Source organism: Hermetia illucens, chromosome 6 (assembly GCF_905115235.1).
Source record: "Hermetia illucens chromosome 6, iHerIll2.2.curated.20191125, whole genome shotgun sequence".
Lineage (NCBI taxonomy): Eukaryota > Metazoa > Arthropoda > Insecta > Diptera > Stratiomyidae > Hermetia > Hermetia illucens.
The window spans coordinates 66,357,423-66,374,554 of NC_051854.1; the positions used below are offsets into that span (position 1 = coordinate 66,357,423).

At 42.3% G+C, this 17,132-nt stretch overlaps 1 protein-coding gene across 3 annotated transcripts in view; it reads right to left on the reverse strand.

Moving 5' to 3' along the window:
• Window positions 1-17,132, reverse strand: part of LOC119660607 — a 586,737-nt gene that overhangs the window by 299,683 nt on the left and 269,922 nt on the right. The gene's annotated exons all lie outside the window — the stretch shown is intronic.

Sequence of the window (17,132 nt, forward strand, 5' to 3'; positions counted from 1 at the left end):
GGAACAAATACGTCGAGATTGAAAGGCCAGAAATTATTAAAAAGTATAGTCATGCAAAGGGTGAGGTGTATTTATTGGATCACCTGCTGAGTCTCTACCGAATTTACATTCGTTCAAGAAAATGGACACTTCGAATGATATTTCATAGCATTGATTTGACGATCATATGCGCCTGGATCGAATACAAGAAACACACAGCTGGAATTTCAGCCACTGCTAAAGATCAATTAGATCTTCTAGCCTTCAAGATGCGACTTGCAGACCAACTTATTACAATCAAATTTTCGAACAACTCAAATATTTTTATAAAAGAAATACACAGAACCTTTCATACCTGGAGCGTCCAACTTCTGGTTTCCCCGACTTGTTAATTACTACGGCCAGCTATATTGAAGACTACTATTTAACAAATAATGACTAACTGAAATATGAATTAAGACCTATCTAGCGCTTTTCATGGTAATGAAAAGCTAGATACCAAAATATTATATAAAGGATCATCAAAACTGGGAGAAGCCTAGCTAGGAAGTCAACCACGTCGAATTCTTCCATTCACTCCTAGACGCAAGATACCGACATAAACTTTTTAAATCAATAGCAAAGTAATTTGTATGGTATACTACTTAATAAAAAGTAAATTTGTTGTTCATGGAGCCTTGCTTACTGCAAGAGATGTTTATCCAATTTGTAGTAAATCATCCACTTTCAATGGGACGCAGCCTCAGTGGAAAATACTTTAAAGGCCGAAAAATTATGTTTGCTTTTCACATGATCACAACAAGGAATACGTAAAGAACTGTTTGCAGCAATAATTTGTTTACTAATTAGTATCTCAACCTGAAAATAGTATATGTACTTAGTGATATATGATAACATTCACCAGAAAATTGTGAAAAAAAAAACAAAGAAATTGCGAATAAAAATCTAAAGTCGAAGCTCGGAAAGCTAATCGACACATTTTGACAAAATTGGGAATGATGTCCTATATTTGCGTAGTTTACTCACAATAAAGTGAATTGATTACGGCAATGATCATATAACTTATTTTTGCCTGAACAATCAGTGCCGAGAATTTGTATCTGCACCCCCGGAAAAAAAATTGAAGATAACAGAGTCCTAATCACAACATCATTACTGCGCGGGTCTCATCACATAAATTTCGCTATTACTCAGCTGATAAAGGCTAAAACAAATATTAGTGCTGTTAATTCATTATAATTATATTTTTAACGAAAAGTGTGTATTTAAAAAGTGGAAGTATTAACATGGAGAGATACAAGTTGGCAATTACGAATAAACAACGATAAAATCAGACCACACTAATTAACTTTTGTTTATATGTTTTGAAATGTTTGTGATTTCAAGCAGGTGGTCCATACGAACGATTACGGAGAATCAGTTTAGATCTACGAATCTGGTCTCTGGTTTTTGCAAAGCTATCAACTTTCCCCCATAGTCCAAGAGAAAAGATTTTTCTTAATTTAATTATAAGCTTCGATCACTTTAAACTTTCCCCAGGCAAGCCACGCTATGGACCGACTGATTGAAGGTAGCTCATGTGCTAGATCCCCAAATTTGGAGTGGAATGTCCTACGCATGGGGGCGAGGTATGATATTAGCAGGGCGATATACACTTCCAACAATTTCAAAGTCCAGGTAAAGTGAGGGTATATGCGGTGGAATTGGAAGGGAGTCGCCCATCATGAAGTTTAATTCAGGGAGCGATTAAGGAAATCAACAGAAAAAGTGTTGTCTTCATGACAACGCAAGGCCACACTCAACTTTGATAACGCACCGAAAATAGAAAGAAAATTGTTTGGGAATTTTTAAGCATTCACGGTAAAGGCCGAACCTTGTCCGTCAGATTTCCAGATCCCCCCCCCCCCCCCCTGCATGAAAAAATTGGTCGACAAAACAGCTCTTATCATACCACATGCAAACTGGGGCATTAGATAGAAGCACATTTCTGTAACATTTTTAACCAAGTGATACCACCTACCACCTGACAGTTTGAGAAGTCAGGCAACGAGCCAAGCTATAGCTAACGAAGGTCGGTGAATAAAATGCAGGGGCCAGAGGTTGGCATATCAGATATCAAAAAGAACGTAAGCCTCAATGGCGTAGGAACCGAGGAGTATCTGCGCTATCTGAAGGAAGCCATATAACGGGAAGAGGCATCAAGAAGATGGCTCAGGATATACTCAAGCTTTCAATGGCAGAGTCGAGAGAGAAGGGAGAAGAGGAGAGTAGTAAATGCTCCTGACAAACCCAAGGCCGAACCTAATAAGAAAATTTCAAGTGGATTGGGGGCAGAGGTAGGAGCCAAGAGATCCGGCGTCAGCTACGCCAACGTGGTCAAGGATATCTGACTGGCTATTTTATCCAGATAATTTCACGGACAAATACTCGTTAGGAGTAGGAAATCATCGAAAATCTTCTCGTTGGGCAGATGTATAAGGGATAGAATGCTAAGATTGCCATGGCTTGCGTTTTCAAGTAGATCTGATACTGGCAGACTGGCAGAATAGCTCAAAACAATAGTCCTTTGATAGCTAGGATAGAAGCGAGCCGAATTTTTGACATGTGTTGGGAATAGTATACCAGAGACATACACGGCCTACATTCCCAAAAATACAATGAAGAAGACTGAGAAGTTTCAAAAGTTCATGATTGGTTAAAATAAGGGTCTATATTAGAATCACGATCGGGGTAGATGATAGATTTCTACAAGCAACAAATGCCATATCAACCAGGTCTGGTAATATCCCGGTGCTGGCACACAAGGCGAAGTTGAATAAGGATACTTCGGAGGACAAATCGTGTGAAGGTACCGAGATCCCAGAAGGAATCGTGGAGATTGTGGCGATTAAAACCGGTGTTATGGTAAGAATACTCACAGGTCACTTGAGAGAGAGGTTTGCGAGTGACGTCTGCTTATCGCACCGTCTCCGAACCGGCTGTGATAGTGATCGCGGGAGTGATCCCCGTTGCCCTCCTTGCCAAGGAGCGAAAGACTATGTACCACCGTAAGGACGAAAACTTAAGAGAGGTGGTTGCCCGTGAAGAACCTCAACGCGCCCTTACTGAGTGGCAACTTTCTTGGCAAACTGAGCCAAAGGGCAGATAGACTGCGCGGCTTATCGACCAATTAGGCCCGTGGGTGAACAGAACGCACGGTGAGATTTATTACTTCCTTACCCAACTTCTAAGTGGCATGAAGGTTTTCAGTCTTACCTGCACAGGATTGGGAAGGCGCGATCTCTTGATTGTGTGTTCTACAATGGAGTGACGGACGACACTGAACACACCTTTTTCTCTGGCGAGAGGTGGGACGGCTTTATGCAGACACAAGGGTGTTCTCTCCAGACAACATTGTCAGAAACATGCTGAAGAACGCTGACAGCTGGAATCGTATTGCGCATTATGTTCGGGCTCTTCTTATTGCGAAAAAGATTGAACTCGACCGGTGGAGGGATCGGACGGTAAAGAGTTCGCTGAACTAACAACAACTCCCTTCCTATCCTCCCCTCCCGTTGATGAAAGAAAGTCCCTAACTTGAAGGCTCCCAAAGCGGGGAGAGCAGGAGGGCTAGCCCGAAGTAATGTGTCAAATGGTTCCAGGCTAGTTCTCTGATGACAGGGAGGTGCTTAATTGGTAGTCCACCAGCGTGCTGTTGCGGGAGTCCAACACTCTATACGTAAACGCAATTACCTACCCTAATCCAAAAGAAAAAGATCCAAAATGATGATATCCGCGATCGCTATATTGTTGCATCGATAGCCGGTAAATTGCGAGCAAGGCTTCTTCAATGGCATGGTTACATAATTCGTACTAAGGAATATTCACATACCAAGATTGGTCCGAACATCGAAGTCAATGAGAAACAACCAAAAGGGCGGCGGTTTGATACGCTCGATGCCGCGCGACTGCATCCAGTTCAAATAAACGATGGAGCAAAATGACGCGTCCGATCACGTCGGGCCGGCCTCTTTTCTGAACGGGGCAAAGGCTAAAGAAAAATAAGAATATTCACAGGCCATTGCAGGCTAAACTACCACTTGGGTGTGTGAGATGCTGCAATTTCCTTTTATACTATTATTATACTATTACTAAATAAATTAGAAATGGGATTCAGGACAGGGCTTTTCACGTGTCGGCCTAATAGAAGATAATTTCGCTTTACCTCGCTTGCTTATTACCAAAATGCTTAAGATAAAAAATAGAAGTAAATATTCATTAGATTATTTAAGTCATTCTCATTTATACCAATCCAACCAGTTACCATACTACACGAAAAAGTTTGTGCTGTTGAAATCTTTTAATTTTTTGAAATTTACATAAACCAGTTTAATGAGAAGTTGCGTCAACAACAAACAGACAGCATAACAATTCTACCAAACTTTTAATTACCCATTTAAAACCACCTATCATCGTCCAATTGCTCCGATTAGACTGGAGTGAATCAACTCGGAAACACTACTCAGCTGACATTAATTAGAATATGACGAAAATTAACATATAAATTGCAAGTTGATTCAAATGACAGACAACGACTAATCAGAGTAAATGTTCTAACTAGGACGGCGACAACAAAAAAAGATGAGACAACAATCTAAAGGGTAACACATTAAAGAAAGAAAAACACATCCCTAAATACTCCTGTGTCAATCGTCATTAATTACAGTTGTTGCAGTTGAAATATTGGAAATCCGACAAAAAAATGACTTAAATAGATAAAATAATTTTCCGATCAAATTTTCATAATTGTAAAGATTATTATGGAAAAGATGTAGGTGTTACTAATTACGTTCCTGTTTATCAGATTAACAAGAACAATTGTGCATCAATCGCTTGTTGACTAAGATGCGGAAAGATCTACATAAACTTTTGAAGAATAATTCATAAATTTCAAAGTAACTCGGGAATTAGAATAACACCATTGTGATTTTTTTCAACACTAGATATAAATAAATTCTGTTTGATTTATGATAAGATGAAAGCGAAACATGATATTACGTCAGAAAATGCCAGCCACTGGGACGAATTATACCGCTTGCATGTTGAAATTCTTATTTTTTTATAAAAATGTTGAGGCAGTTCCAGTGATCACTGGGGTTGGGAACAGCCCCGGAGCATTCTAAATAAGACATAAATTACAGGGTCCCCATATATAAAATAATTTCAAGGAAGATAAAGATGACAAACAATCATGCGATAATAGTCGCGGCAATCATTTGGTTAGATATGAATGCGTTGCTTATTTTAGTCCAGAAGATCTCCTTTCCAAGTTAAATCAGTTTATTATTCCCTTGTAGTACTGCATTTCGGCAATCAGTTGTAATAGTCGTGGCAATTGTCGAACCAGCGCGACTTTTGACCACAGAATTTCTTGATCACCAGCCCTCAGGATGACAATGGATGTTTATTTTCGACTTTGTGCATACAGCCCTTAGAATACTGTAATGGAGGAAGCGCTTCGCATTAGTAACATGGACAAACCTTCTCCCCAATTAGAACTTTTTTACGGGAATGTGTGAATACTAGCCCAGATTCTCACATATACAACTCCTAACGAAAATCTTAATCCGACCAAGTGAATTTCATGAAATTTTGAAGGGGACTAACCTACAGTGCTTAAGGGATAAAGGAACCTTAGTTTATCTGGAATACCAGTTTCCTCTGAAGCTAATGTTTCAAAATTCAGTAGCAGCCAAGAAGACTAGGACATTAGCAAATCGAGCCGAGAAAGTCATTCCATATACGTGAGTTAAGTACAAGGTAGCTAACTGACGCGTGGTTCGACGAAGCCTAGTTGGTTTTCTTGTGTATGTTTCCCCATCCTATGCATCACATACACCAAACCAACAGCGGAAAAAGCGCGGAATTTTTCACGCACAAGTGATTGAAGAATGTCGAACATACGCAATGATTTTGTCTCACCATACAAATTTAATCAATGCGCCTGGAGATGAAATCTCCTTTGTAAAATCTTCTTGAGAGCAGCGTACAAAAACTGTTACAAACTTGCCTTCTGACATGGAACCAGAAATGAGTATATTACTCCATCCGAGCTTACAAAACATTCCGTGTCAAATAAATCTCGCATGATAAAAAACGCTAATAAATTTTTTTTTGACACCGGCCAATTTTTTAGGTTGCTTACTCATCGTATTACAATTAAAAATAATCTCGGTAAAGATACAGCCGTCATGACTTTGTGTGGTATATATGGGGTGGCGTGACTCAGTCACCTGAGTACTCATTGGTCCTTGCATTTAAAGCCCATCTAACTGAATATCCCGCAATATTGACTAAAATAAAGTTTTCGTTAAACGGTTCTATGGCCAACTACTCACAAATCTATCTAATTTCAGCGACGGGGTTTGAAGTCTTGTACTCTCTGAGCTAATTATTTGCTAAATTCATTGGTAACTGGTTCCCCTCAGGTTCCTATCTGCAACCTGATCTCATCAATATAGCTGCCCCTTCTGTCGGGAAGGTAGGGTAGGTATCAGTGGCCGCTCCGAGGAGCCCAATTAGCGCGTTGGTGCGCCGTTTTGATGCCACAAGCTCCTAAGACCGTGACTGTTGTTATAGGAACAGGGAAGCAGAGTCCAGCTGGCTCGGATCTTCAGAGCCAGCCCGTAGCATTCACGAAGGAGAGCAGGTCTCCGACCCTGCAGCTAGAAATCTCACTGAGGTCCCCAAAGAATGGTTTACCCAGTGTCCGCAGCCTGCCTCGACCCAGAGCTGGGCAATCGCAGAGAAAGTGCATGAGGGTTTCCCTTCCTTCTCCGCAGCTTCGGCAATGCGAGTTGTAGGGTAAGCCGAGCCTAGCGGCATGGTCCCCTATGTGCCAGTGCCCCATGCAGACCACCATAATCTTGAATGAATTTGCACGCGTCTGGCACAGAAGCTCTCATGATCGGGCTATTTATAAGCGGGCCAAATTCTCCTTGATTTGGCACAACTTGTAAACCTTTGCCATCTCAGGCCCGCGGCTGCTAGGTAGTGCGAGTAGACTCGGCCCCCGACAGTCGCCAGCGGAACACCGACTGTATTCCCCGAGGGACTGCCAAGAGCAGAGCCTTGCCTGGCCAATTCGTCAGCCCGCTCATTCCCCTCTATGTTCCTATGCCCGGGAACCCAGAGGAGAGTGATCTTGAGCGTGCCGCTCAGATGGTTGAGCGCGTCTCTGCACTGCCCCACCAGCCGGGAAGATGTCGTCGTTGAGTACAAGGCCTTGATAGCCGCTTGGCTGTCTGTTAGAATGGCTATGTTATGCTTGGGGCTCGAATCACGCTCCAGCCATTGACAGACTTCCAATATCGCCAGTACTTCCGCCTGGAATACACTGGTGAAACCTGGGAGACCATACGACTTGGATACACCGTGTGTATTCGAGAAAACCCCCGCGCCGACTCCATAGGCCATCTTTGATCCGTCCGTAAAGAATACCGTGTCATAGTCTTGCAACACGCCGCCGGTCTTCCACTTTGCCCTGGTTGGAAGGTCCACAGCAAAGTTTCTCGTGAAGTTCAGCTTGCGTGTGACATAGTCCATGGGGGATGCCCAGATTTCTCGAGGTATTTCAACTAGGATGTTGCTGTGGCCGTAGGACTTCGCTGCCCAGCATCCGGACTCACGTAGTCTGACGACACTGCACGCTGCAACATATTTAATGTGTCTAGGGGGAGGAGATGCAGGAGTACATTGAGAGCATCTGCCGGGCAGGGCTGCAGAGCCCCAGAAGCATCTGCAGAAGCGGTTCTTTGAATCATATTAAGCTTCATCCTATTGTATTTTTTCTTCAAAACCTGCCACCACACAATAGCGCCATACGTTAGGATCGGACGCACTACAGCGGTGTACAGCCAGAGAACCATCCTCGGCCGGAGACCCCATTTCTTTGCAAAGGTTCTCTTACAGGCATAGAAGGCTATACAGGCCTTCTTAACCCTCAGTTCTATGTTCAACCTCCAATTTAGCTTAGGATCCAGAATTACACCCAGATACTTTACATTAGAGGAAAGAACCAATCTTTGTTCATTCAGCCGTGGTAGATGGAATTCAGGTATCCTTGTCTTGGTGGTGAACAGCATCAGTTGCGTTTTGGTTGGGTTTATGCTGAGTCCGCATCTTGCGGCCCACAGGCACATCTTTCGCAACGCTCCTTCCATGATGTCGCTCATAATGGCAGAAACATCCCTGATACTAATATCACCAAGTCGTCGGCATATGGCCCCTTCTGTAAGTTCTCAAAGAATAATTCCTTTTTGATTTATTTCCAGTCATCTTCAAATTATCTCTAGGATAGGTTGACTAATCCTCTCTCTCTGATCGCCATACCTTGTTGCTCACCCTTGACTCTTAGGATGTAGAAGATGGCGTTGTTATTTGCTCTTCAACTAAGCTCAACAATTTAAAATTCCGTGAACCCGTCAACCAGGATAAATGAATATATACTAATGAAGAGAGGAACTGCTAAGCCTAGAAATCCTCGCCGGTGGGTTTCTTTGCGTTAAGTTTCAAAAAGCTGGTTGTCTACAAAGGCATAGAAATAGTGTTAACTAAAAGGCCTCCAATTTATCTTAGGCAACGGCAAGAAAAGCAAAGAAATGGCGTCGCTCTAATGGCTTAAAATAACTCTGTAAAAAATTCTCAATTTTTGCTACTGATGGTCGAATGGTAAATTATCTAACCTTCGGTTTACATGTGGCTGGACCTAGAAAATACCAGCACTAATAGCTAAGAGGCGAAAGTCCCCACCTACAAAGAAATCCTTAAAGAACTCAGATTCGGAGCAAAGGCGATTGTAAACCGATGGAGGAGTGCTTAAATTCTGAGTTTACTTTATATTTATCCGCAATTGACATGGCCTAATCACCGACTCTCTTCTCAGGAAGATTAGTGCAACGACTGTCCCTAAAGACCATGAGACATGCTGCTAATACCAGCTACTAGATGTTGTGACATATTGTCATCACAAATTCAAAATTACTGAGAAGGCTACGATAGTCAATTGCGTGAATATCATATGAAACAGCATTGACAAAGAACACTTCTGTTGGGAGACTCTCGAGACCGCTGGCTCTACCTCGCTTTCTAGCTGAATTGTGAATTCGAAACTCTTCACCTCTGTATGTAGATGTGAGTCAAATGTAAGCATAGGCAAGCAACCATCAGCTGAAACCCAAATGGCCCTGTGGCAAACTATGCTCAAACAATTTGGGGGTCTGCAAAAATCGCCAAAGCTCTCACTATTACTTTCAATATCCTGTCTGGAACCGATTTCTGGGTGATGAGAACACGACTTATGGATGTTGTTAGCATTAATCCGGCACGAGATTCACAGCTGTTCCCGACACACCTTCCAGAATTCAATAGTTCAGTGGTGGAAAAAGGCAAGGGTGGGAGGAGTATTTTCTAGAATCCTTCCAGCTTACTTTGGAGAATTCCAAAGTCGGAGAAAATACCCTTGATGGCGTGCATTTAAAAAAACTGCCTTTTTACGATGCCTCGTTCTTATTTTCACTTATTTTCAATCACCTTTCGATAGTCCTGTGAGGGACATTAACGATAATTTATTCACCAAGCAGCTGAACACCACCAAGCAGCTGAAAGGAGCACCTATTTAGATTCTCAATCGTATAACCTCCACCCCTTGTGACAAGCCCAAATTACATGCTGACATGGACTGCTCTTCCGAATGGAAGTGATACCATCTTTGTAATCAATGCACTGAAGCAGAATGAAGCCACCGAGATTGACGGTCTCCCTGGGAAACGTTTCTCTGTACCCTATATAATTAAAGTACCCTATATAAACTTGCTACTTTTATTTATTTGGAAATGGCGCGAATTGGACATTTTTCTCAGGACGTGGAAGAAAAATATGATCGCTGAGATTTCCAACAAGGAACCCCGCTTGAATGCGTCAACTGGAGGAGTACTTTGCAGTCGCAAAGATAATAGCTAAAATAATCCAGGAATGCATTAAGGAATGCTTGGAAAACTTGAACGACAAAGAACAAGTTGGTTTTAGTTCAGGATGCAAATTAACCCCATTCGGATCATCGTGCGGAGTTTAGATCACTTCTCTAGTTACTCTTTATCGATTTCGAGAACGTCAAAAGGGAATGCTCTAGGTAGTACACGCGTTTCGGAGAAACTACTACTTGTTATCGGAGCGACATATGACGACGAAAAATAATACGTACACTGACGTAAATTTGGAGAGTTATGTGAAATCCAAAGCATCATCTACGATAGTTAAATCCTACCAACGATATTATTTCTTCTTATTACCAGTGACGTCTTTCGTAGGGTCTTGGCTGGAGAGCGTTGAGGAAGCAATGGATTATGTCATCCTTCTTCAAACGCCTTGACTACACTGATGACATTTGCAAACTCCCTCACCAAATCATGCATCTTAGGCAAATGGGTCTGGATTTGGAGAAGAAGTCAGCAAACAACAAAACCAAAGTTCTTAGTCTGATTGGTCATCGTGCTTTTATTATTTGCATAAATGGGCGGAACATCGAGTGTTTGTATTTGTGGCAAATGTTGTTTTTGGTACTGGTCGTACCGAATTTGATGTCGCTCCACGTATCACGGTAAATCCGCATTCGCTTTCAACATCAAGTCGAGTCTATTCCATACTTGAAACTCCAAATTTTCATTAATTCATACTTGTTTCGTATGATCGGACTATTCTGGCCTGGCCTTCGACAACAGATAGGCAAGGTTCCCGAGGTCATGTAGATCAGATGACAAAAATAGCACTGGATAGGGCATAAATTAAGAACAGGGTACGGCATGGAATGGAGCCCATTGATGAATGACTGGAGCTACATGTCGTGGAACACCAAAAGAGTCCGAGCTTTTCTCGTAAAGTCCTGGAGAGTTGAAGAATTTTGTGAGAAACATCCAAAGTCGTAAGATCATGACCTTTTTGAAGAGTTCAATCTTGGTGGTTTTTGCCATACAATTTTTCAGTAGAGATCGACGAGTCTGATTTATGTAAGAGTATCATCAATTCTGCATCCAAGATTTTGGAATTGCAAATCAACTGACCAAAGCCCTGTGCGGAGAAGCTCCTATAAACATTTTTAACAGTGGAAGAATTTTCTCCCTTCTTCATACATACACTATATGTTGGTGTTAAAATATCAGTGACTCACAGCAGATTTTTTCCATCTGTTTCTCTGATTATTTGATTTTCAAGAAATCGATGCCGTGTTGGATTCAGGGATAGGCATGAATCTGCAGTCGAAGGGCCTCACCGAAAATCAAATAGACTTTTACACATAAACATTCTATTCAGAAATTAAATGTTTCAGCGAGAGAAAATGATTAGAGGCAGATGGAGATTGAAAAAGGAGAATAATACGGAAACGAGTGAATACACTGCTAACGACAAACCAGTCGAGAAACGGAAAGCTGGACGCTTCAGGTACGAAAGGTTTTGTGCATTTCTTATATAAAAACATTAGAGTGTGCATTTGTCCACGTGCATTTGTAGCACGCAATATATGCATATATTATGTGAGAGTATCCACTTTCGGGTGATATTGACATTCATAGTCTTGAATTTGCAAAGACACGACAGCTTTGATGCATTATAATTTTGTTAGTAATAATGCGATTTCCACCAAAGTTAGCAGGATCATGCTCTATGTTATAGCCTACATCACTACAAATTTCGTGGTGCTAGGGTGGGCTTAAGGTGGGTTTTGTTGTCAATTACTTAAAATTATAGCAATATACTATTATTAACTTTATTTGAACAGATATCAGTATAGAAGGCAGCCTCCTCACTTTTTTTCAGATTTTTCGGTTGGGTAGTTTCTGACAATGGCTCCCTTAAAGAAATGATCACTTTCGATCATCCACACCCTCCACCTTTCCAACAATTGCCAAAACTAGGACCGGCTTCGAAAAGTACTAATCGGGACCTTTCATATTTGGCGAAAAAAAAAATGTACACCCCCTTTTGCATGTATGGGGACCTCCCCTTAAATTCGACGTAAAAGGATGGAACTCACTGTATGCATGAGCGTTCACAGTTCCCACCTTTTCACCATTTATACTAGTTGAGGCAAGGCTTAAATAAACCTCTACATTCAGCACAACTGCACACTTGAGCTTACAAGGGAGTTTGCCCGCGATATGGGTAAAACCATCATGATACTCTCACAAACAACCGGGCCGAGAACACATTGCTCAGGAATTTTCTTGACAGAAAACCATTTTTGAGGCTTTGAGGCAAAAACGACTTCAGATGAGCCCTTTGGAGACACGACTCTGATCGCCCTAGACCTCAGAGCATTCACCTACTGTATCAACGACCAGCGAGCCAATATGAATATTGCGTTTCCCTGTGCCACTACGAGAAGGTTCTCCTTTGGTCATTTGGTGTTGACTCCGCCGACAGAGTAGCTGCCCTATCTGGTCCTTGCCACCTCTGACTGGGGCACCTTCCAGCACTTGGACAAATATTCTTTGCAAGAATTTTGACTTGTGCTGTGCTGTCTCTGCGGATCCGGCTGAAACGTATGAATACGCTCATAGTAAATGGATGTAACAATTCTTTTGTGTGTGACACGTGTAGCTGCAGCTGGGTAAGCTAGCTGCTGGATCGTATGAATAGAGCTTGAGGGTTTCTGCGATGTCATTAAAAAAATCAAGTGATTTGATAACCGGTTGATGGAGCTTGCCATTATAACAGCTGGTTGGGCGATTCATTTCTTCATCGCATATGCATCACAGACAGGTCAACCTGATGTCGAGGAAGATGCCTTCTGGCAACTGCTTCACAGAAAGGCCTATAACGTACGTACCTGTCATTATATTGTATTTGTCGGCTATAAGAGAAACACCGCTTGGAGGATGCAATGAAAATCGTGAGCAGATAGTCGATTTTGTGGGAACTTACTACCTTACCCATGGAAAAACACTGTGAGAAATATTGCCTTCTTCACATTACATTTCTGGATTTAGGGAAGACGTTTTACCCTTGTGATACACGAACTCAAGTTACCGCGAGATGAAAAAGTCCTTGATAGCACCAAAATACGTAATGTGGACATATTCGAACTTGAGGTCAGATCAATTTCACCCAGTGAACATAAGAACTGTTGGACTCCCACATAGTTTCTGGTCGTCGTCAATGAACGCAAACTTTTTATAGTTTTATAGCTAATTTTTCTCGAGTACGGATTCAATGTCAACATACAATAAAATCTTAAACTTGAATTAGATGAATGGAAGCGACGCTCTCTGCAGGTTGCCTAGACTCAGATAGATGTGATGAAAACGTTATAGTCAGCAATTGTGAGAAGTGCCAAGCTAAACACCCTCCGAAAAACGTGCAATCATAGAACTCTGCGCGTAACAGTGCCCGGTTGCAAAGCACATGACAAGTCTAAAGATCAACTATCAGTGCATCTAAAGTCGGATCAATTGACCTCACTGCAAGGAAATGAATGTGGCTGGAGACAACTTCATAGCTAATAGTCGAGTCCAAAACAAACAGCTCGCTCATTCAGTATTGCCGCAATAATAGCAGCATCCATAAGATACACCGACGATAATAAAACCAGTAACAATCACAAATAAATGAATGCATATCTCTGGAAGTCTAAACAACAAATATAGTATCCTCCCACGTTCGGTGGTCAAACGAGCATCAATTGAAGAAACAAGTCTCAGCAACTTTACAACCATAGCGTCTTGAAGGGGCTGCAAGAGCGGGAGCCCGGTATCACGCAAGCTGGCGGAATTCTGGCCACAGCCATCTCGCTGTGATCATGCAACTTTTCAGAAGAGCTTACACAAAAATATTAAATCGATTTGCATATGAAATTGTGTTGGGAACAACATCAGCCACCACTTATTTTTGTTTCTGTGTTTTATTTGCTTTTTTTCGTTAATATTGTTGACTGTATTTTCAAAATATCACTTTGTTGACTGGTGGCTTGATGTTTTGGGACCGGGCGATCGTTTACTTGCAAGTGTTGCAATCGCTCCACCTGACAGTATGAATCTTGCACTTGGCAGTCAGGACGGCAGAACAGGTTGATTCGCTGCCAAAAACGGGACTAATCCAATGGTGTATCAATGTCTCCGCACTCTACTTTCACTGGTCGCACTTGAGATTTACAGTAGGTGATACACTTTAACCAACGTTCTCACATAAAATCCAGGCTAGGTGACTTGAACTGATTCTCCAGGACCACTTTTACACGGTTAGCTTACAGAACCTCACTTCCTGCAACAATTTCACGCTTGCTGATTGCTATTATTCACAAAATCATTACACATGGATCACTCACACGGAGAACATTCAACTGACACCAGCAGCACCTGATTGAAATTTTCACTGAACAGAAAACATCTAATTATCAGCTTAGAAAGCCGCAAACGATAGTGACAACACAAGCTGAGCTCAATCGATCTGAATCTCCAAACGACCTTAGAATATTTATATAACGGCGCAGAATAATTGTGATATTTTTACACAAATATGTGGAAAACACTTTCTCGCGGAATCTTTTGATAACTGCTGACTGTCACCGACTTACTTTGAACAAGGGTCATAAAACACACAAGCACTCCGTACTCAGGCACGATTATGCACAAATTACACAGGAACAGAGCTCAACCGCCTGATTATAATTTATTTTACTATTTCTTAGCACTTTACACCTTGCAAGATAACGCGCGGTAAAACTGCCACGCTCACCCACTAGTTACACTATCATCAGGTGCTATTATCGCACCTGAGAACCGCCGTCGCGCGTATCTTGTACCTAATATGGAAACTCCGTTTCAAGATCACCTGCGATCGCGATTAACGCCCGTCCACACTGGAGGCATGCGTTCCAAGTGGGGTCGATTGAGACCGAAATCTATGAGAATTGGATTTTATAGATACTTTGCTAAACGTTTGCAATACGCCTCTAGTGCAAGCTGACAAGTGATCGTACTGATCGCGCTTTGAGTAAGAAACCAAACTTGGGATTTCGCAATAGTTATTCCGTCTGACTTCTTGGTAGTCCATCCGATTGGGGCTCGCTTGCGTGCACTATCGCTCTGTCTGCCGAAGAAACTGAATGTTTGGGGCGACCGCAGCTCGAACACTGTCAAGATCATTGATAACGCTAATCATTATGATAGTGCTGAGGATTCGATCCCAAACATGAAGGTAAAATCTCCTATGATCGAATACATCCCAGTGGGAAAGAATGGTAACTAAAATATGAATACAGATATATCAAATGACTGAAGTACGTAAAGTATATTTCTGACTTTTGAGGGGACATGTTTTGTATAAAACAAAACACTATAAATCGATTCAATGTCTGTCTGTCACAGGCACTTTTCTCCAAAACGGGTGGTGGACAGATGAGAACTATAAAATCCTACGTGTACAGCGAGTCGTATAAATTTAGGTGGAGTTTAAAGGGGGGCTCCCTATACATGCAAAGGGCGGATTCAAAAAAAATTTTGACCGGATACAGTCGTGTAGAGTATCTAATGAAAGGTCCCGATCAGTACTTTCCGCAACTGGTATTAGTTTTGTCATGAACTGTAAAGTGCGCGAGTGAGGAGTCAAAATGTCCGCACTTAAAGTGAGACAGGACTCATTTTCGGAAAATATCTAACCTAAAACGGAAGTCAAAGGGTAGTATAGGGTCCCAGGGCGTGGATTGGTACACACGATGGAGTATAAAACCTGGGAAACGCCTGCTGAACCAACACCAACAGCTCTACTACCAAACCCTATCTCCACCTGCACGTGGTGACCGCTGGGAGCTCTTTCTTAACGAAAAGCTGCAGACGGAGAAGGATGAAGGCGAGTCTCACACGCCTAAAAACGAAATAAATAGTACCAACTGGTCCTCCAGGATGGGGGATGGGTTGGGCCGACAACCCTACATGGAAAACAATTTGTTACGAAGCCACAACAGGAGCCTCGGACTAGACGAATCACACAATGACGAACCCGGCAACGATAATGGCATAACGATTTGCGCATTTTCTCATGGAACGTGGGCTCCCTGTACAGAGATGAAGCTGATGAGCAGCTAGCCAATACCCTGTTCCAATATAGGGCTGATGTAACGGCGTTACAGGAGACGCGTTGGACAGGGACCGGTTTCCTGGAGAAGAGCCACTACACCATATATTATAGTGGCCATCCAGTAAACCATGTACTCGGAGTAGGTTTCTCAGTCAACCAAAAAATGAAACCTGCTATTATCGGATTTGAAAACATAAGCGAGAAATATAAGCCTTATTAACGTTTACGCCCCTACAGAGGAGACTGCAGAGTCGGAGGATACTTTCTACGAGGCCTCGAAACCTGTCCTAGATATGATATCAAAATCATACTTGGGAATTTTAACAGCCAAGTAGGGAAGGAGTCCATATTCATGCGATACGTTGGCTCCCATAGCTTACATGAAAATACAAATGATAACGGACTGCGGATTATTCAATTAGCAGTGGCGCACGAAATGGTTGTTGGAAGTACCTGGTTTGCGCGGAAAGCGGACCACATGTTGATCGAACGCCGCCACCTCGCAGTCTTAATGAATGTCAGAACATATAGGAGGGCCAATATAGACTCGGATCACTATCTCGTTGGCATGGTGCTCCGAGCTCGAATAACGAAAGGGAAGAATACCGCATACCGAGTAATGTGGCATTCTCAAAGAACGCGGGCACGCGCAGAGACTTATCATAAACTCCGGTGAGCGGAGAAGCGACTTCACAGACAGAAAAAGGAAGCGTGGGAGCACCGACAAGTCTGTGAACTAGAAAAGTACAAGGAGCAACCGCACCAGGCGTGCAAGTTTTACCAAGAAGTCAGCAGGATGATGTCTTATACACCTCGATGCTCATCCTGCCGAGACAAAGAGAGAAATCTGATTTCCCACAGAATGAGCATATTGGAGCGATGGGTTGAGTACTTTGATGAACATCGGCGAGTTGGAGGTCGCGCCAACTGAAGATAAAGGACAAATACTGCCACCAGCAAGTTTAGGAGAAACAGTCCGTGCAATTCATCGGCTTAAAAATCATAAGTCGCCAGGAACCAATTCAGTTTGAACGAGCTTCCTTCCG